Here is a 22,746-nt window from a genome sequence, read left to right as displayed (position 1 = left end):
GGAGAGGGCCACTCCCAAGTCCTGTTCAACAGAGAGCCGTGACCTCCTGTTGTTCTTCATGTAAATCAGAATAGAGAACGCCAACTCCAGAGATGGGGTCGTTACTAAAAAAATGTAATATATTACATATTACTTTTAAAAAAAAGTAATATATTACACTACTTCGTTACTATCTACATAAAGTAAATCGTTACTTTACTCGTTACTTTACTAGCCGAGCACGTACGAACTGCGCATGTGTGAGTGGCAATAACTTTCCTTACCAGCAGGCGGCGGTAGTGTGTATTTGTCATTCAAAACAGGCAACAACCGGAAGACAGAGAAGAAGAACAGACTTCGTGATATAAACAAACAACAAATAGCGTGTGCGGTAGCTTCACCTTAGCATGTGTTCTTTGCAGGTGCTTGTTGAGGTTTGACGTGGTGTTTACAGCAGTGGATAACAGCTTCTGGCCTGGACACAGTTTGCACCTCACCGTCACATTCCTGTCTATTCTTCGGACGAACTCAAAATAATGGGCATACCTCCCACCCCTCGAAAGTTATCGCTGACTCAGCCATGTTTATGCAGCACTGCACGTGGAGATATGGACGCACAAGTCGCGCAGATTACGTACATATAAACCTACAAAGTACTGATATAGTAAATTAAAAAATAATTATTTGTGTGTAGTTGTATATTGCAATAATAACGTATGGTTAACTTGTCACAAAATCCCACGGCACACCCGGACTTGCCTCACGGCACACCAGTGTGCCGCGGCACACCGTTTGGGAACCACTGCTCTAAGGGCTCAGAACAGTCTCATAAGCAGGGGTGCACATAACTTTTTTGCCCTGGTTCTCAAAGGAGCACCTGGAGATGTTGCTTGGTGCTCATCCTTAAAATGAAATAAACCGTAACTTTTGAGGGGGTCTTGACTTTATTTGCCAGACACTAGGCACAGAACACACAGAGGTGAACACAGAACATGCATGCAGAGGTGAACACAAGACAACATTAGCACGACCAGTAATCCTACAAGCTGTCATCACTACCCTCCTGACTGTTCTCCTCACTGTCTTCCTCTCTGTCAGACATGGTAGCTGATGATGTAGGCCTACTACTTTCTCTCTGGTTGAGTCTGTGATTAGCTGCTTGCATCCACAAGTCAACAGCTGGTTTTGGGTCGAAAGTCTCTGTTGTCATCTTAGACAAGTGGATGTAATCAAATAAGTATGTGAACATAACCAATAACCTACCATAGCCAATAACAAATGAATGTAACTTATTTTATTTGTGTTGTTCATTCATATCTTATTTTACCTTAACATTTATTTATGCATTTGTTTTATCTCTCCAGTTTTAAAGGATATTTTTGGTTACTGTCCTATAGTATACATTGGAATGATTTAAAACCTGTTTATCCCAATAATTACAAAGGAGTGCCTTGGAAATATGTGTTTACATAAATTGTGACCAAACCGTTTGAATTTAGACTAAGAGTCCTTTACCTCATTGAGCTGTAGTTATCAGTCTGACTGGAGAGGACTCTCCCTCCACATTATTGCAGAACATCTTCTTCTTATCTCCGTTAGAGCAGCCAGCACGGCACCAGATTATAATAACAACAGCGCTGGTACCACCCTCCCTCTCTCACTCGCATTTTGGCTGTGAGCTGCGGGCGCCAGATAAGCCAACATCCCCCATTTTCATCACTTACAGCGCCCATCGTACAGGGCAAATGAAACGTGTAACCGGGGTTACACGTTTCATCTATCTATCTATCTATATCTATATCTATATCTATATCTATATATCTCTCTCTCTCTCTCTCTCTCTCTCTCTCTCTATCTATCTATCTATCTATCTATCTATCTATCTATCTATCTATCTATCTATCTATCTATCTCTCTCTCGGGGTACGCAAATGCGCTTTGTTTCAAATGACCCGGTGCTCTTTTTTTGGCGGAAAGGACGTCCCATTGCTCTTAAAACTCATTTCCCTGCTTCTCGTGGTTTCCTTGCGTCCCTCCATGCTTCCCTGGTGGGACGGACTAAACGCAGGGAAACGACGCAAGTGAGGGAAGCAAGGATTTCATTTAATCGACCTGAGAAGCAGCCTCAGACACAGGAGGGCAAACACAGGAAGGAAGACACAGGGTGTTTCTCGATCGCGAGTAAAGCTTCTGCAGAGCCACTATTGTCATCGAGTGCCGCCGAAGTACTGTTCCATTGTCCAGCATACTTGGAATTCTACCGAGTACTTCGTTTGGAGAAATTTCGAGGCTGCACATGTGTAGACTCCACGTCTTAAAATCCCCACAATGCTTTGCGCACGGACCAATTTCCCCAAATCTGTGGCGGAAAATGTAAGGCAGGGCCTCTCATATGACGCACACTTGCTAGCCTGTTCCACTCTTTGTTTTCCGAATGCCAGGAAGTATTCTTGCCTCGCTTCTGAAGCAAGATGCTCGGCAGACATGTGCTACACGTGATTGAGAAACACCCGCAGGGAGAACAGAATTTAAAAATAAAACCATTACAAGACAGACAAAACTAAAATTGGGACAAAATTAGCGGTGTTGAAAATAATCGTTTCTACGATGCATTGCGATGCGGACGTGGACGATTCGGTATCGATGCAGTGACGGAAGATAATCGGTTATGTGAAGATAAACCTCTGTTGTTGCAATGTTGAGGTAGAATGAAGGAGTCTGGAATGTCGTTAGCCAAAGCACTGAGAGTTTATTGAACACAGTACAGACAATACGGCCGGGGAGATCATCTTAGTTTCCCACCCTCCTGTGGTCCACCCCAATCATCTCTGCCAAAAAGCCTCCAAGCATCCAGCAACACGAGGAGAGGCGGGCCCACAGAAGCCCGCATTTACCTAATCAATAGCAGATGGGAGACAATAATCTACTTGTCTCAAAGAGATGCAGACAGGCCTCAACCCTCCCCCCACAGGATATGGGAGAAGCGTTTGACCTGTGACCTCAACTTACAGAGGAGTTTTTTACTAAACACCACAAGCAGATGTTTGCAGTATCACAGATTCTAAGAAACCATAAGAAACTCTATAAACAGGTCAGATTAAAATATTCTCTTACAGGTTATAGCAGGGGTGCCCGACCGGTCGATCGCGATCGACCGGTCGATCGCGGGGAGATTCCCAGTCGATCGTGAGATGTGTTTAAAAATAGAACAACAATATTCTGTTTTATCGTTTATGTCCTATAACATAATCTTCCTGTGCCAGAATAATGTACTTGAACGCATCAAAGCTTTGTGATTGGCCGGCGTGACCCCATGTGTGGGGGCGTGGCTGGTGGGCAGTGGGCACTAGTTCGCTGACGTTGTCCGTGTCAACAGGAGTGACAGTCCGCACACACACAAGACCGCAATTATGGCAGAAGCAAAAAAGCCCAAAATATATAAATTTTCACTCCGAGTGGGAGGATGATTATTTTTGTATCTATTCCAATTCAAAGTCCATCTGTCTCATCTGCAATGCGAGCGTGGCTTTATCGAAGAAGAGTAATTTAGGAGCGGCATTTAAAAACGGTGCACAAACGCTAAGAGACGGAACTCCCTCCTAATTCTGCCCTACGCTCCAAAAGGGGAGGGGCCTGAAAGGACAGCTAAATGCACAGCAGTCCATTTTTACCAGGCCCAACAACAAGAGCAAGGCTGCTACCAGAGCATCTTATCGTGTCAGTCACGTTCTTGCGAAACACATGAAGTCTTTCAAAGACGGCGAAGTTGTGAAAGAAGCATTCCTGGAGGCTGCCGGCGCGCTTTTGGGGGACAGTAAAAATAACAGTAGCATTTCAACAGGTTTTTGATATAATAATAATAAATAAAAACTCAAGTTAGATACCGTTATTAATCAGCTGTAAGTTTTAGTTTGAACTTAGTCATTATAATTATTATACAAAATGGTATAAGAATGCAAACATTAAGATGTGTTCTGTTTAAATTGATTATAGTCTATTATCAATTCAGGTTAATAAACTAGTGTTGCTTGCATCCTATTTTAAAGGCATTTATTTTTATAATCTACTAAAATGCAACAAAAAAAGGGTTTGATTCTATTCATTTTGTCTTTTTTATTGCACTGTTGCAGCAGATTCCTGTGTAGCTTCAGATCTGAGTTGTCTTATTAGTAAGCCTAATTTATACTTTTGTAGCAACACTATTTTTATATAATGGCAAAGAAAGGGTTCAGAGTATTTTCTTTTTTCCTGTGTCATATGTGGCAGCACTGTTCAATGTTTCTTGAAAACATTACCCACTGTAGTGACGTGTGAATAAACTCCAACTCCGTATCAACAACACTGTTGTGTCACTTCAGTTAAATACTTGTATGTGTGTAGATTAGAAAGAGGTAAGATAAAGGATCTGCAGTATTAATCGTACAAAGGTCAGTTTTATACAAGTAGAAGTAGGGCTGTGCAATTAATCGTATTTTAATCGCGATTACGATTATGGCTTGCGACGATTATGAAAACAGCATAATTGACAAAATACGATTATTTTGCTGGGTGCGCTTTCGCCCCTCCCTAAAAGCCCACTCGGCCACGTGGGAGTGACATGTGTTGTGAGGGTTCAGCGCAAGCGCAGATGTCAGAACAAGAGCAGCAACTCGTTAAAAAGAAGGGTCAAACTATTTCCAGTATTTGCAAGTACTTTGGCTTTCAGGAGTCCGACGTGGAGCAAAACAAAGTACAGTGCAGGATTTGTTACCAGGTTGTGTTGGCACCACACGCTAACACACCCAATCTCTTTAATCATCTGAAATACAACCACAAAGTGCAATACGACCAGGCAGTAATACAACAAAAAGCAGATGCCCGCTCGACTTCATCCACCACATCATCACAGTCATCGATTCAGGACGCATTGTACAGAGCAACGGCCTACGCGACGAGCTCGCAGAGACACAGAGATATTACAGGTGCCATTACATTTCACATCGCTAAAGATATGTGCCCAGTTAGCACTGTTAGCAACCAGGGCTTTAAGCAACTTGTCAACACGTTGGACAAGCGTTACGCGATGCCGTCTCTGTATTATTTCATTCGGTATTATGTGACAAATGCCGTGGGGAAGTTGAGAGAGATGTGGCTTCAGCTGACTACTTTGCTACCACAACAGACCTATGGTCTAGCCCAGGGGTGCCCAACCAGTCGATCGCGAGATGTGTCTAAAAATAGAACAACAATATTCTGTTTTATGTCCTGTAACATAATCTTCCTGTGCCAGAATAATGCACTTGAACGCATCAAAGCTTTGTGATTGGCCGGCGTCACCCCATGTGTCGGGGCGTGGCTGAGGGTCTTCAGTACAGGTGGCAATATCGTCACCTGCCTGCGCTCATCTCTGAAACCAGACCATGTAAACAGGCTGGTGTTTCTTGCAAAAAATCTTTAAGAGATGCATGAGCAGCCCTACCAGCATTTGCCATGGTGGCCTAAACATTTTTATTTGGTCTTAAATTGTAGTTCAACATTTATTTCCTGTTACGGAGCGTCCACACTACAGCTTCAAAAAAAGCTTGGAGCTGGGCGTGTCTGAAGCTTGGGGATGTTAGTCAAGCAACACAACCAACAACCAATCACATGAATCTCCCGCCCCCGACATACAAAGCAAAAACCCGCGGGGATTTTATGGGAGCAATATATATATATATAAACTCCCCAAACAGGCGAAAACCTACCAGTTTCACCCACTGTCTCTGCCACCTCCCTCCATGCCTGGTTCCTCCGGTTTGTATCCCGGTAGGTGAAGAGGGTCTGGTCATACAAAACCGGGTGATTTGCTACGGCGATAATTAGTTTCTCCTCCATCTTTTTTTGAAATATAGAAATGAACGGTGGGATGTCTCTCCCAGCTTAGACGCGGTTTGATTGGCTACGGCTTGAGCTGTCAGATTTTCCGAAACGGGATTTGATTGGCTGGCGCTGGCTACTCCAGCGTCTCCGGCGTCAGAAGTTGAACATTGTTGAACTTCTGTCGCCTGACCCCCAAAACACACCAGGAGCGTCTGCGTCGCGTTACGGCCGCGCCGCGGCGGTCGTAAGGATCGCGGCCACTCTAGTCAATGGGTGCTATTACACCACACGCGCCGGGTTACGGCTCAGACGCGTCCCAGAAGCGGCTCGGCGCAGCGCTTCTCTAAAATTAGGATGAATCCTATTTTTGCCGCGGCGCAGCCGTAAGGTAAACTCCTCCCCCCATCCCCCCGTAGTCTTTCAAGTAGGAGAATACATGCCAGCGTTCTCCTCCGGTTTACAGGCACTGTAAATGATATATAGAATAATTATGATGATGAATGCATATTTTTTTACCACTAAAATACAGCAACACATCTTTGATTCATGTCGTTTATAACTGGAATATTACAATTATTATTAACTGTGTCTGTAGTCTACAACACAACAAAATAGGAAATAACAACAATAAACACGATTTAAACAGACACAAACATAAACCATTTAACTACGTATAGCCTACTTACTTGTAGAAGTACAAATGTCCAGGAAATATTCCAAAATCAACAACAACTGCGAGGCTGCACACACGACGCTCCGCTTACGCAACGTTTTGAAACGCGTCTGGTGTGTCTGAGGTCGCAGCGTGGCGCAGCCGCAACGTAATGCGGCGCAGACGCTCCTGGTGTGTTTTGGGGGTGAGACGCCGGAGACGGACCGCTCTGCTACCCACAATTCAGTTCGGCGAAAAAAAGCGGCAACGTGACGTCACCCCATTCAAAGTGAATGGGCAGATTGAAGCTGTCGACGCTGCAGACGCTGTATTGTGGACGGGCCGTTACTTCTGGACTTTGACGGTTGGCCAGCCTTCAACGTTTAACTGAGTGGAATATGTTGAATATGTTTTACCAAAATGTTGGCTATATGTTAAGGAGTGTTCAGTAGGTTGTGACAGTGCACTGCATCATATTTGATTTAATTTATTTTGGTCTAATATTCTATTTTTATTTATCATATTAATAATATATGTTTAGTATGGTTTTGGAAGTGTGCTCCAACATATTTGTTGATCTTGTTTATTGGTGAAATATTATTTGTTTTAAAGTTCAATAAATGGTCAATGAATAATCGTCAAAATAATCGTGATATCAATTATTGACCCAAATAATCGTGATTATGATTTTTGCCATAATCGCACAGCCCTAAGTAGAAGTGTGTATTTACCTGGTAGTAGGCTGTCAGTAATGGCTACGCCTCTCTATTTGGACTAGTAGATCTCGGCAGACTGGCAACTTTAAAAGTAGCTCTCGGTTCAAAAAAGGTTGGGCACCCCTGGGTTATAGCATAGTAACGTTGCTTCTTGATTTTCCGGCCGCGGCTTTACTATAACGTTTTTTTTTTCTGTCACTTTAATATCAAATCGGTCGGTGACGCAGAGATCAGGGAACAGACGTGACAGCGGCACAGCAACACCAAACACGGAGCAGTCTGCTTTATCCACCAACACAAGAACACCAGTCCAGAACCAACAGCAGAAGGACCCGCTCTGAATCACTCCGTGTCGCTGCGGCACAGGGATTTATGTTTTTCAAAAATAATCGCGTTACAATCATGTCAGGTTTTTGGTGGATTTAATTAAGTCTTGGATTGCAAAGTATGAATGTCCTCTAGCAATTTTCAGACGATATATACGTGTGTAAAGTTTGTGAAGGCAGGAGGAAAAAAGCTTCCGCGATCACCGTCTCCTCTGTTCCTCCAAACCCCGCCCTGAAAATAATGAGTGACAGGCTGATAGTGACCCGATAGAAACTTTATTATTCACTGAAAGGTGGGGTAGGTAAGTTTGAGAAACCGGCTCGAGATACACTTTTTGTTATATTCCATGGAATGCTCTTAACATCCCGATAGCAATGAATATCTTAAGTGCTTTGACAAAAAATCCATAAAAAAATGTCATCTGTTGAAGCCGTAGTACTGTAAAAAGCACAACCAATCCGTTTAGCCGGGCCGGCTAAACGGATTGGATTGCCGCCCTGTCTGTCAGCCTTCCATCTCGTGCACGCACAAATGTATCTCGTGCCCTCATTGGGCGTGCCGTCATTGGGCGTGCCGTCATTGGGCGTGCCGTCATTGGGCGTGCCGTCATTGGGCGTGCCCTCATTGGGCGTGCCCTCATTGGGCGTGCCCTCATTGGGCGTGCCGTCATTGGGCGTGCCCTCATTGGGCGTGCCGTCATTGGGCGTGCATTGCAGCAGTACTTCAATGACTCGCCAGCAACAGGCGGCCACTTTCACCATGGCAGAGTTAGGTTCAACATCGTCGACTGGTGGCAAAAGAAATAATGTAACTGAGCAAATTAGGAACAAAAACAAAGTGGAAACTAGGAGAATTCAAACCAGAGTCAATATCGGAGTTGCTTTTCAACGATGGCGACTACTGATGGAACACACCTATGGGGTTATTCCCTATCTTTATTCAAGAGCGTGGTATTTAAATTTGAGAGCATACTTTATGTATTTATTTCCCTCAAACCCTGTCCTCGCACTCAAATAGTGCCTGCTTGCACTTAGATGTGCTCTGCTTCTGCTCAAACTGTACGCTTGCACTCAGATATATTGCTGCTTACAGATTTGTTCTGCTCTCAGATTTATTCTGTGCGTGCTCGAAACTTTTGTGCAACAATCCTGTCAAAATCCCTCAACCAATAGGAGGCCAGGTGTCCTTGCGGGTGCGTTCGCTTTACTTATTACAGCGTCCCGTAAGGGCGGTTACTCTTTGGTTTGTCTTTGGTGCGATGACAGGGTTTGAGTGAGGAACTCAATAAAGTATGCTCTCAAATTTAAATACCACGCTCTTGAATAAAGATAGGGAATAACCCCCATACACACCGAGTTGAAATCTGACGCCGTGGTCGCTCTTTTTCTCTTGGACAGGTAATTATCTGTTTGTATGGTTTACAAAAACCCCTGAACTATATAGCCAACCTAAGTCATGTGCGCGTTCATGTGTGTTGGAGGAGGTGCTCTGTAAGGAAGTCTGAAGGAAGGGGCGGATTCTTTTCGGCTGTGTACTTTCAAATGTTAGTGCACTCGAGCCGGTTTCTGAAACTGACCTACCCCACCTTTAATCACTGAGATATAATGAAGCTAATTAAATCTCATACATTCATGGGATTTATGTAACAGTAAGACACAGAATGTAAGTGTGCAGTATTTTTGTTTGTATATGCTATTGTAAATACTCCTGTTGTCTGCTGTGTTCAGACTCAGGTCCTGTGTGTGATGCCACATTCAGGACATTCAGTGTCCTTTCTTTAACAGAAGACCGTTGCTAGAAGCTGCAGCTAGACTGCAGAAGCATTATTGTTTTGTTTTTGAGGATGGAACAACTTCACACACAGAGGCTAGACCTATACAATTCATTTATTTTGGTTTATAAATTAATGTCAAGACATTTATGTTATTGATTTCTGAAGCACTTTCTAAATAATAAAAAGAGAGTTCATATGTATTTACTGCATGTATGCATTGATGAAAAATAAGCCATGTGCAGTAATATAGAAAATTGAGGATGCAACGCATTGGTATGAATCGTGATGCATCGGGATATCGAATTGAACCGAATCGTTGACAGGATAATCGTAATCGAATCAAATCGTGAGACCAGTGTAGATGCACAGCCCTAGACAAAATGTCACCGCATTCTGCATGACGTCACCGATGATGTCATCGCACTCTGCATCAGTGATGTTAAAGAGCCTTTCTTCACTGGTGATCACATGACATCATGCAGAATGTGATAGAGAGTATCCTGACCTGCTACATGTGCACCATAGAGAGCATCCTGACCTGCTACAGGTGCACCATAGAGAGCATCCTGACCTGCTACAGGTGCACCATAGAGAGCATCCTGACTGCTACATGTGCACCATAGAGAGCATCCTGACCTGCTACAGGTGCACCATAGAGAGCATCCTGACCTGCTACAGGTGCACCATAGAGAGCATCCTGACGTTCTACAGGTGCACCATAGAGAGCATCCTGACGTTCTACAGGTGCACCATAGAGAGCATCCTGACGTTCTACAGGTGCACCATAGAGAGCATCCTGACGTTCTACAGGTGCACCATAGAGAGCATCCTGACTGCTACATGTGCACCATAGAGAGCATCCTGACCTGCTACAGGTGCACCATAGAGAGGATCCTGACCTGCTACAGGTGCACCATAGAGAGCATCCTGACGTTCTACAGGTGCACCATAGAGAGGATCCTGATGTTCTACAGGTGCACCATAGAGAGCATCCTGACTGCTACATGTGCACCATAGAGAGCATCCTGACCTGCTACAGGTGCACCATAGAGAGCATCCTGACCTGCTACAGGTGCACCATAGAGAGGATCCTGACCTGCTACAGGTGCACCATAGAGAGGATCCTGACGTTCTACAGGTGCACCATAGAGAGCATCCTGACTGCTACAGGTGCACCATAGAGAGCATCCTGACCTGCTACAGGTGCACCATAGAGAGGATCCTGACGTTCTACAGGTGCACCATAGAGAGCATCCTGACTGCTACATGTGCACCATAGAGAGCATCCTGACTGCTACATGTGCACCATAGAGAGCATCCTGACTGCTACATGTGCACCATAGAGAGCATCCTGACCTGCTACAGGTGCACCATAGAGAGCATCCTGACCTGCTACAGGTGCACCATAGAGAGGATCCTGACCTGCTACAGGTGCACCATAGAGAGGATCCTGACGTTCTACAGGTGCACCATAGAGAGCATCCTGACCTGCTACAGGTGCACCATAGAGAGCATCCTGACGTTCTACAGGTGCACCATAGAGAGCATCCTGACTGCTACAGGTGCACCATAGAGAGCATCCTGACGTTCTACAGGTGCACCATAGAGAGCATCCTGACTGCTACATGTGCACCATAGAGAGCATCCTGACCTGCTACAGGTGCACCATAGAGAGGATCCTGACGTTCTACAGGTGCACCATAGAGAGGATCCTGACTGCTACAGGTGCACCATAGAGAGCATCCTGACGTTCTACAGGTGCACCATAGAGAGGATCCTGACTGCTACAGGTGCACCATAGAGAGCATCCTGACGTTCTACAGGTGCACCATAGAGAGCATCCTGACTGCTACATATGCACCATAGAGAGTGTAGCTACACCGGTCCAATAAATAAGGCCACGAACATACTGATGTCTTTTGAAGGTTTATTCTCTTGCTCTCATTCTCCGAAGACAACGTGTAAACTATAAGAAATGAACAGTCGAAAGTTTACATTATATCGTAACACCTAACACATTAGCGAAATCAAAGCACACACTAAATATTAACACACATATCACAAAAGACAAACATTTACCGTGCGCGCCTTTTGAACCCTGTAGTTTATGCCAAAGGCATGCGTTACCATGGCAATGCCTTCTGACCTGACTGTGGTCATGCGACTCACCGACCACATCCCAAATGTGATCCATTCTACATTTCGCTATCCAGATAATACATTTTACAATTGTCTAACTACACTCACATTTACAAAATCATAAATTGATAAGAAATTGCTGCAGGTGCACCATAGAGATCCTGACTGGCTGCATCACGGCCTGGTATGGCACCGCCCTCAACCGTGGGACTCTACAGAGGGTGGTGAGGACTGCACAGCATATCACCAGGACGGAGCTTTCTGGCTCTAGGCCCAGCGGCTCAGGAGGATCCGGCCCTCAGGATTATAGGCGACCCCCACACCCCAGCGACAAACTGTTCTGTCACATACACACAAACAGCTACACTCACACACACACACACACACACACACACAGAACACACACACACGCAAATAGACCCCCCATTCCTCCTCAGAGTTTACGTTTTTTGACGATGCGAAGCAAACACAGACAAGCCGCTTGCCCTGTGCGCAGATGCAGGAGACCTCAAAAGTCCCTCGCTGCTCGTAGACGCAAGAGAGTGGTCCGACGCAGACGCTAAGCACAACAGGAAACATGTAGGCCTATCGAGGCTAAAAAATAATATGGCTTTTATCGCCACAATTATTGCACCAAATAAGAGCGAAGTGAAATATTTCTAGACCTGGTGGACAGAGCCAGTAATACAAGTTAAGTCAACACCCACTCAAAACTGCCACCCCTGTCATAGAGTGGCGAAGTCACGCCCATCTACTTCCGGGTCCATGGGACCTTATTTTGGAAAAATCATGTATTGAAGTCAATGGAGAGAGAAAACGTATCTTTCGATCCCGTTTGAATTGTGCCATGAATTACACATATGATGTTTGTCAATCTTAAAAAATAATTTCCACGTCAAAAAAGTCACAGTTTGTCGTAAAACTGTTGAAATATAAGACTATGAAAAATACGCAACTAGAAAGACTACAAATCCCAGAGTAAGTGATGTCACAATTGTTTTCCTCCACTAAGAGATAGCTAAGATCAGCACCATATAGATATCATCTATCTATATGGCGCTGGCTAAGATAAGATAACTTTAACAAGATGCCTGTGTGCTTAGTACCAGGTTGTTATCATACCAGCAATGGGTCTTGCTCGTTCTTTCGCTTCCCGTCTGATGAAAGGACCAGGAGTGGCTGGATCAAGTTAGCTACCTAGCTAGTAGCTAGCACGTTAGTTAGCATTACAGCCTTGTCATTTGTATTAGCCTTAATATGAAGTAACATTAAGTAACCCAAAATGTTAAACAGTAAGAGTAGTACTGTCACCGGTGTGATCATTCTATAATACACAATTTAAGCCCGGGGGAGAAATGCTAATGCTAGCATCGGCGATCGCCGATCTTTTCTACTTCATGCTATCTGCACAAATGGTTGACATTAAACATTAGAAAGACCAGGCAGTTCAGAGAGAATCAAAGGAAGGCAGGCAGGCAGCTTTGCATGACATTCTTCTGGACGTGTTTCATCGTGGTGATAGTAAGGGTAGTCAATCGTTTTGTTGACAAGACAGTAGTGACGGCCATCTTGGTGACGTGTGTTGTTCTGCGAGACCGGAGATGTAGTTAATTGAGCGTTTCACACAAACAAATGTGTTACTTCACAGTTTTATTTTTTTGACTTGCAAAATTATTTTTTAAATTGACAAATATCATATGTGTAATTCGTGGCATAATTCAAATGGGATCAAAAGATAATCTCTCCATTGACTTCAATACATATTTTTTTCCGAAATAAGGTCCCATGAAGGTCCACCGGAAGAGGACTCTATAAGATATATTGCATCAATTCTTAAAATATAGCGCCCCCAGTGTACATCTGGAAATTAAGTATAGCACCCCTAGTGGACATTTTAGGTATTACATCTGTAAATTCAATATAGCGCCCCTAGTGGACAAAAGTTATAAATATAATAGCGCACTCTGTTGGACATATTGTATATTATTATATACATAATAAATAATACAATTCAGTCACACACTAGTGTTCAAATTTAGATTATATTTAGCACATATTTGTATATTTAAAGCATTACACATAAATAATTGTTATCAGAAGTACAAAAGGGATTAGTAATTAATAGGGCTGTCAAGTTAACGCGTTAATAGCGCGTAAACGCCAAAAAAAGTTATCGCCACTAATTATTTTAACATATGTGTATTTTTTGCCCTCGGCCGCCCCGTAGTTTCAGAGTGCATCGATTTAAAAATACCATCTACAAGCTGATTCAGACAGCCCCGCTCCTGCCGTCCGCTTGCGGCACACCACACTTCCACGCTCACCGGCAGGCCCTGACTGGCCATCGGGAGGATGTGTGTATGTGTGGCGCGAGCGAGAGAGAGACCTTACGTGTATTGTTGTTGTTAGCATCTGGTGCTAGTTAGCTGCGCTAACAGAAATAAGGAGCTTTTTAAATGAAAACAGAGGAGCAACATTTTTTTTAAATGTATTAGTCAATTTATTGAACATGTCAGAAACAAAAACATACAACAATAATATATATATATTCTCCTTTTTTTCCTCACTCAAATTAATAATTATAACAATGTACAAAAAAATAAATAAAAAAAACAATAATAAGGACATTTCGCCGACAACTGCGCCGAGCACTTGACTTTATGCAGGTAGCCAGACAGTGGGACATTGTACGAAAAGTCAGCACACTCAGCACGGATAGTGCGCGCAACATGATTGCAGCGTCCAGGCAGCTCCCGTTGGAGCATATGCCTTGAGTTGCACATAGCTCCAACGATCCATCACACACACACACATGCCCCTTTCACACCAGCACTTTTTCAGCTCCGACTCGGAGCTGGAGCCTGAAAAGCGCCGGTTTTTCCTGTTCACACCGCAGCGGCGCCGGCTCTTAGCTCCGGAATCCGGTTCACTTCCAGCTCCAAAAAATTGTCGGTCTAGAGGCAAGAGCTTCGGAGCTAAGAGGTGGCGTCGCTTACGTCTCTCTTACGTCGAGGCGTGCAGGAAACTAAACCCTCCTCCCCTGAACATGGGTCGACTGTCATGCCTGCCTACAAGCAGTAGTGCTTATAAACACACTTTATAAAGTCAGGCAACACTAACCAGGCTTCGTGTGATTCTGTTTATTTGTACCTTACTTTGACCATCCGTTCACTGTTATTGATCATTGTGGAGAGAGGCAGACGTGTTGTTTTGTATTATAGCAGCTATCGGATGGAATCAATACATGGGCTGCACAGGTTTTCGTGTCCGACTATCACAAGTAGAATCATAATAAAAATACGCCGGTAAAATGTGCCTGTAGAAAACGGTTTATGCCACAATAGGATAGCAATAGCAAGTAGTCAGTTTAGCTTCGGTTGCTATGCTAACATCACCCATTTTATACCAGAGAAACTTTCATAACAGCGTTGTGATGCCAAACAGCGTCAATTCAAACTGACACACATTCACTTAGGCTAAGGGGAACTGGGGATATGTATCAGCTGCTTGTGTGAGTCGGACAGTGAATACTTTAGAGCGGCCGCTGCAGTGTCAGCTAACCGGGAGCTAACGGAGGAGAATAAACTCCTGTGGAAGAGCAGCCAACACTGCAGCAGAAACACATTAATAAACAATGAAACACGGCACTCTGGAGCAAAGTATAAGGTTGGAGAAGTCGTTATTCAATTTATTCTGGCTTCGTGTGATTAAAAGCAACACGATCATCGAGCCGACGCAGTTCCCCGTTGTTGTTGTGAGCGCCGTAACGCCGTTGGAGAGCAAATCAGCTATGTAAACGGTGACGTCATGACGCAGCAGCGGCAGCACCAGTCGGGTGCTGGGCGGTGTGAACAGAGCGGGAGCAGAAAAGGGAAACCGGAGCTGAACCAGAAAAAAAAAAAAGCTCTAGCTCGAAGCTAGAAAGGGAAAAGCGCTGGTGTGAAAGCCGCAACACACACACACACACACACACACACACACACACACACACACACACACACACACACACACACACACACACACACACACACACACACACACACACACACACACACACACACACACACACACACACACACACACACACACACACACACACACACACACACACACTTTGTATTGTATTATTGAATGAGAGAGGTTCCAGGTTGAATTGAGGCGAATATTTGTAATGTTCAAATGATAATAAACATTTGCATAAAGCATATTTGTCCACTCATATGTTGATAAGAGTATTACAAACTTGAAAAATATTCCTCTAAGGTACATTTAGAACAGATACAAAATGTGCGATTAATCGCGATTAAATATTTTAATCGACTGACAGCCCTAGTAATTAATCCATAATAATTTCAAGTATTCATCGGTGACGTCATCACTTCGGAGTGACGTCACAACGTGATCATGCTCCGCAAGGTATCAAAGCTGCCGATCAGCTTTTTTACACAGGGCAAGCACTTGGTAGTCTTTTGCTTGGTGGAGTTCACTATTTGAGTTCTATTTGCAAACTTTCAGGAGAGGCTCTGTGATGTCACGAATGATGTCACGAATGATGTCACTACATTCTGCATGACGTCACCAATGATGTCATCGCACTCCGCATCACTGATTTCAAAGAGCCTTTCTTCATGATCACATGACATTATGCAGTAATTATCTTCAGTCAAGTAAAATACAAGTAAATACAAATACAATTGAAATTCTTGCACTATTTCAATTGTATTTGTATTTACTAAATGTATTCAAAGAATAGCGAAGGGAGAAAATAATTCAGATTTTTATTTCACAATTCAACCTTTTTGAATTCGGAATTTGAATTTCGGGGCTAAAAAAGAGTATGGCTTTTAACGCCACAATTATTGCATTTTTTTTTTGGAATTCTGAATTTGACAAAAGATTTGCAAAGGGAGAAACTAAGTCAAATTTTGATCTTGAAATTCAGATTTCTTTTGAGAATCCTGAATTGTAAGTGAAGAATTCCGAGGATGAAAAGATTTGTGATGTTTAATTTCTGAATTTAGATTTATTTCTGAGATTTTAAAATATGAATTGTGAGGGGACACAAAAAATAGTTCTTAATATTAATCTCAAAACTCAGATTTTAAACTCCAAATTATGACTTTATATTCCTGATGCATAAACTGTAACTTTTTGCATAAATTCAAAGCTAAAAAACATTTCCCACATGTTACCCTATCCTCTTCCCTATCCATCACTTCCATAGGTCAATATTTAGGGCTTTTTCTTTCTTTTCTTTGTAAAGTTCTGTTATTCTTTCTTGCAACACACTGCTAGAAGAACAAAAAACATTTATACTAAGAGATAATAATTCACTATACTGTTTTGATCATTGATGGTTCTGTTTTATATTGAACATAATTGAACCTGCTGGCATTCACAAATCTCACAATTCGACCTTTTTTTAAGAATTCGGAATTTTGAGGCTAAAAAAAGGTAGAATTGTGAGATACAAATCTGAATTATTTTCTCCCTGACACACTCAGACACAGGAGGGCAAACACATGAAGGAAGACAAGAGACAGGGAGAACAGCATTTCAAAATTAAACCATTAAAACCGTGACAAAAAAATATTTAAGCTCCTACCATATGGGGAAACAATCATATTTATGAGAATACATTTAGAAAATTAAATCTGAATTTCTAGTTTGAAATCTGAGTTTTGAGATTTAAATTTGAACCTGTTTTTCCCCCTAGGAATTCTGAATTCAAACTAAGCATTCTCAGATAAATTATGATTTAGATCTCAAAATTCTAAATGTATTCAAAGAATAGCGAAGGGAGAAAATAATTCCGATTTTTATCTCACAATTCAACCTTTTTTAAGAATTCGGAATTTTAATTTAAATTTCGAGGCTAAAAAAGAGTATGGCTTTTGCCACAATTATTGCACCAAATAAGAGCAAAGTGAAATATTTCTAGACCTGGTGGACAGAGCCAGTAATACAAGTAAAGTCAACACCCACTCAAAACTGCCACCATGTGGCAGATAAGATATTTTGCATTAATTCTTAAAATATAGCGCCCCCAGTGTACCTATTTGGTATTACATCTGGAAATTAAATATAGCGCCCCTAGTGGACAAAAGTTATAAATATAATAGCGCACTCTGGTGGACATATTGTATATACATTATAAATAATACAATTCAGTCACACACTAGTGTTCAAATTTAGAACAATTATATTTAGCACATATTTGTATATTTAAAGCATTACACATAAATAATTATTATCAGAAGTACAAAAGGGATTAGTAATTAATCCATAATAATTTCAAGTATTCATCGGTGACGTCATCACTTCGGAGTGACGTCACAACGTGATCATGCTCCGCAAGGTATCAAAGCTGCCGATCAGCTTTTTTACACAGGGCAAGCACTGCAAGTCTTTTGCTTGGTGGAGTTCACTATTTGAGTTCTATTTGCAAACTTTCAGGAGAGGCTCTGTGATGTCACGAATGATGTCACGAATGATGTCACTACATTCTGCATGACGTCACCAATGATGTCATCGCACTCCGCATCACTGATTTCAAAGAGCCTTTCTTCATGATCACATGACATTATGCAGTAATTATCTTCAGTCAAGTAAAATACAAGTAAATACAAATACAATTGAAATTCTTGCACTATTTCAATTGTATTTGTATTTACTAAATGTATTCAAAGAATAGCGAAGGGAGAAAATAATTCAGATTTTTATTTCACAATTCAACCTTTTTGAATTCGGAATTTGAATTTCGGGGCTAAAAAAGAGTATGGCTTTTAACGCCACAATTATTGCATTTTTTTTTTGGAATTCTGAATTTGACAAAAGATTTGCAAAGGGAGAAACTAAGTCAAATTTTGATCTTGAAATTCAGATTTCTTTTGAGAATCCTGAATTGTAAGTGAAGAATTCCGAGGATGAAAAGATTTGTGATGTTTAATTTCTGAATTTAGATTTATTTCTGAGATTTTAAAATATGAATTGTGAGGGGACACAAAAAATAGTTCTTAATATTAATCTCAAAACTCAGATTTTAAACTCCAAATTATGACTTTATATTCCTGATGCATAAACTGTAACTTTTTGCATAAATTCAAAGCTAAAAAACATTTCCCACATGTTACCCTATCCTCTTCCCTATCCATCACTTCCATAGGTCAATATTTAGGGCTTTTTCTTTCTTTTCTTTGTAAAGTTCTGTTATTCTTTCTTGCAACACACTGCTAGAAGAACAAAAAACATTTATACTAAGAGATAATAATTCACTATACTGTTTTGATCATTGATGGTTCTGTTTTATATTGAACATAATTGAACCTGCTGGCATTCACAAATCTCACAATTCGACCTTTTTTTAAGAATTCGGAATTTTGAGGCTAAAAAAAGGTCGAATTGTGAGATACAAATCTGAATTATTTTCTCCCTGACACACTCAGACACAGGAGGGCAAACACAGGAAGGAAGACAAGAGACAGGGAGAACAGCATTTCAAAATTAAACCATTAAAACCGTGACAAAAAAATATTTAAGCTCCTACCATATGGGGAAACAATCATATTTATGAGAACACATTTAGAAAATTAAATCTGAATTTCTAGTTTGAAATCTGAGTTTTGAGATTTAAATTTGAACCTGTTTTTCCCCCTAGGAATTCTGAATTCAAACTAAGCATTCTCAGATAAATTATGATTTAGATCTCAAAATTCTAAATGTATTCAAAGAATAGCGAAGGGAGAAAATAATTCCGATTTTTATCTCACAATTCAACCTTTTTTAAGAATTCGGAATTTAAATTTAAATGTCGAGGCTAAAAAAGAGTATGGCTTTTGCCACAATTATTGCACCAAATAAGAGCAAAGTGAAATATTTCTAGACCTGGTGGACAGAGCCAGTAATACAAGTAAAGTCAACACCCACTCAAAACTGCCACCATGTGGCAGATAAGATATTTTGCATTAATTCTTAAAATATAGCGCCCCCAGTGTACCTATTTGGTATTACATCTGGAAATTAAATATAGCGCCCCTAGTGGACAAAAGTTAGAAATATAATAGCGCACTCTGGTGGACATATTGTATATACATTATAAATAATACAATTCAGTCACACACTAGTGTTCAAATTTAGAACAATTATATTTAGCACATATTTGTATATTTAAAGCATTACACATAAATAATTATTATCAGAAGTACAAAAGGGATTAGTAATTAATCCATAATAATTTCAAGTATTCATCGGTGACGTCATCACTTCGGAGTGACGTCACAACGTGATCATGCTCCGCAAGGTATCAAAGCTGCCGATCAGCTTTTTTACACAGGGCAAGCACTGCAAGTCTTTTGCTTGGTGGAGTTCACTATTTGAGTTCTATTTGCAAACTTTCAGGAGAGGCTCTGTGATGTCACGAATGATGTCACGAATGATGTCACTACATTCTGCATGACGTCACCAATGATGTCATCGCACTCCGCATCACTGATTTCAAAGAGCCTTTCTTCATGATCACATGACATTATGCAGTAATTATCTTCAGTCAAGTAAAATACAAGTAAATACAAATACAATTGAAATTCTTGCACTATTTCAATTGTATTTGTATTTACTAAATGTATTCAAAGAATAGCGAAGGGAGAAAATAATTCAGATTTTTATTTCACAATTCAACCTTTTTGAATTCGGAATTTGAATTTCGGGGCTAAAAAAGAGTATGGCTTTTAACGCCACAATTATTGCATTTTTTTTTTGGAATTCTGAATTTGACAAAAGATTTGCAAAGGGAGAAACTAAGTCAAATTTTGATCTTGAAATTCAGATTTCTTTTGAGAATCCTGAATTGTAAGTGAAGAATTCCGAGGATGAAAAGATTTGTGATGTTTAATTTCTGAATTTAGATTTATTTCTGAGATTTTAAAATATGAATTGTGAGGGGACACAAAAAATAGTTCTTAATATTAATCTCAAAACTCAGATTTTAAACTCCAAATTATGACTTTATATTCCTGATGCATAAACTGTAACTTTTTGCATAAATGTAAAGCTAAAAAACATTTCCCACATGTTACCCTATCCTCTTCCCTATCCATCACTTCCATAGGTCAATATTTAGGGCTTTTTCTTTCTTTTCTTTGTAAAGTTCTGTTATTCTTTCTTGCAACACACTGCTAGAAGAACAACAAACATTTATACTAAGAGATAATAATTCACTATACTGTTTTGACCATTGATGGTTCTGTTTTATATTGAACATAATTGAACCTGCTGGCATTCACAAATCTCACAATTCGACCTTTTTTTAAGAATTCGGAATTTTGAGGCTAAAAAAAGGTAGAATTGTGAGATACAAATCTGAATTATTTTCTCCCTGACACACTCAGACACAGGAGGGCAAACACAGGAAGGAAGACAAGAGACAGGGAGAACAGAATTTCAAAATTAAACCATTAAAATCGTGACAAAAAAATATTTAAGCTCCTACCATATGGGGAAACAATCATATTTATGAGAATTGTTGCGACCTGGCTCAAAAGGCCACAACAAAAAGGAGACACAACATGTCAACGGGTAGGTAAAGGTGTTTATTTGCACAACACTGGTCAATTCAACACATTGGTTATACTCATCAGAGCCGGGTGCCTGCAGGAAAACAGCGCCAGAGCAGAGAGGAGCAGAGAGGCTTTAAAATAGCTGCAGAGCACCAGACCCAGGTGCCCTGAGTTAATGCAATCACTGCAATCAATGCAGCCAAGACAGGACAGCCACACCCTCTCCACTGATGAACCCACAGGGGCATCACAGCCCCCCCCTTAAGACGGAGGCCCCAAAGGGATCCCCGAAACAACACCAAATATCCAGAGCCAGAGAGACTCCCTACCCCACCGGGGCACGAGAGAGAGCATCCGCCACAACGTTGTCCTTCCCCTTAATGTGCCGAATGTCCAACATGTACTGGACCTCAGCCTCCAGCACCCTACGCTTATCTGCAGGACAACGGTAAAATCGCTGCTTAATTGGAGGACTGTCCCCCACGTCGATATCATGCTCCACGAGAGTTGTGCGCGATGGCGTATCGCCGAACAGTACCACAAACTTCCCGATTAAAGACGCCAATTCATCTCTCTGTGCTGCCGGTAAGTGACTCAACAAGCGATCCAATTGGCATAACGACTCCGAATTCCTCAGCCTACCAGACATAACAGGTTCATCTGGTGCCTTAACATCACACTCCTCAGCCAACCCTCGATCTGAAAGCACAGAATCAACCATCATTATGGGGCCCACACCCAACTTTTTAACCATGAAGCTCTCCCCAACGGTATCACGAACATAGTACGGTTTCAGGAGGTTGACGTGACACAGTTGAGACAACTTCCTCCGATTTGGAGTAGCAATCAGGTAATTTTGATCTGACACTTTACTCTCAACAGTGTACGGGCCGGCAAACTTGGCTTTGAATGGTGAAACCTGCAGTGGCATCAAAGCCAACACCTGATCCCCTGGGCTGAATTCACGATACTCGGCTTTACGGTCATAGAGTCTCTTCATATTAGCCTGAGCACCAGCTACATTTTTCCTTGCCATTTCCACCGCTACATACAGGCGATGACGAAAGCCCTGTATATAGTCCACTACATTTTTAGGTGGCTCACCCTCAACCAAACCATCCTGGAGAACAGATAACACCCCACGCACCTTATGCCCAAAGACCAAATCATTAGGGCTGAACCCTGTACTTTCCTGAACGACTTCCCTGGACGCCAACATGAGCCATGGAAGTCCCTCCTCCCAGTCCTTCCCCATTTCCATACAATAAGCACGCAGCATGGACTTCAATGTTTGATGAAACCGCTCTAGCGCCCCCTGGCTTTGGGCATGGTAAGCCGACGCACGGTTATGCCTGACCCCCAGCTGCTGTAGAATCTGTTTGAACATATGGGAAGTAAAGTTGGTACCCTGGTCGCTTTGAATCACACGTGGGATCCCAAATGTGGAGATGAACTGGGTTAAAGCCCTAACTACTGGCTTCACTGAAATGGAGCGCAAGGGAAACGCTGCAGGATACCTTGTAGTCTGGCACATTATAGTAAGCATGTACGCACAACCGGACTTAGAAGGAGGCAACGGCTCCACACAATCTATGATCAAATGCTCAAAAGGTTGACCAAGGGCTGGAATGGGACTGAGGGGTGCAGGCTTCACCACCTGACTTGGTTTACCAGTGAACTGACATATGTGGCATGCTTTAATATAACTTGCAACATCGCGCTTTAACCGAGGCCAGAAAAAATAGCGTAGGACACGGTCATAGGTTT

The sequence above is a fragment of the Gymnodraco acuticeps genome, unplaced genomic scaffold (assembly GCF_902827175.1).
Source record: "Gymnodraco acuticeps unplaced genomic scaffold, fGymAcu1.1, whole genome shotgun sequence".
Taxonomy (NCBI): Eukaryota; Metazoa; Chordata; class Actinopteri; order Perciformes; family Bathydraconidae; genus Gymnodraco; species Gymnodraco acuticeps.
The sequence above is the reverse complement of the archived record's forward strand: the minus strand, read 5'-3'. Positions refer to the sequence as shown.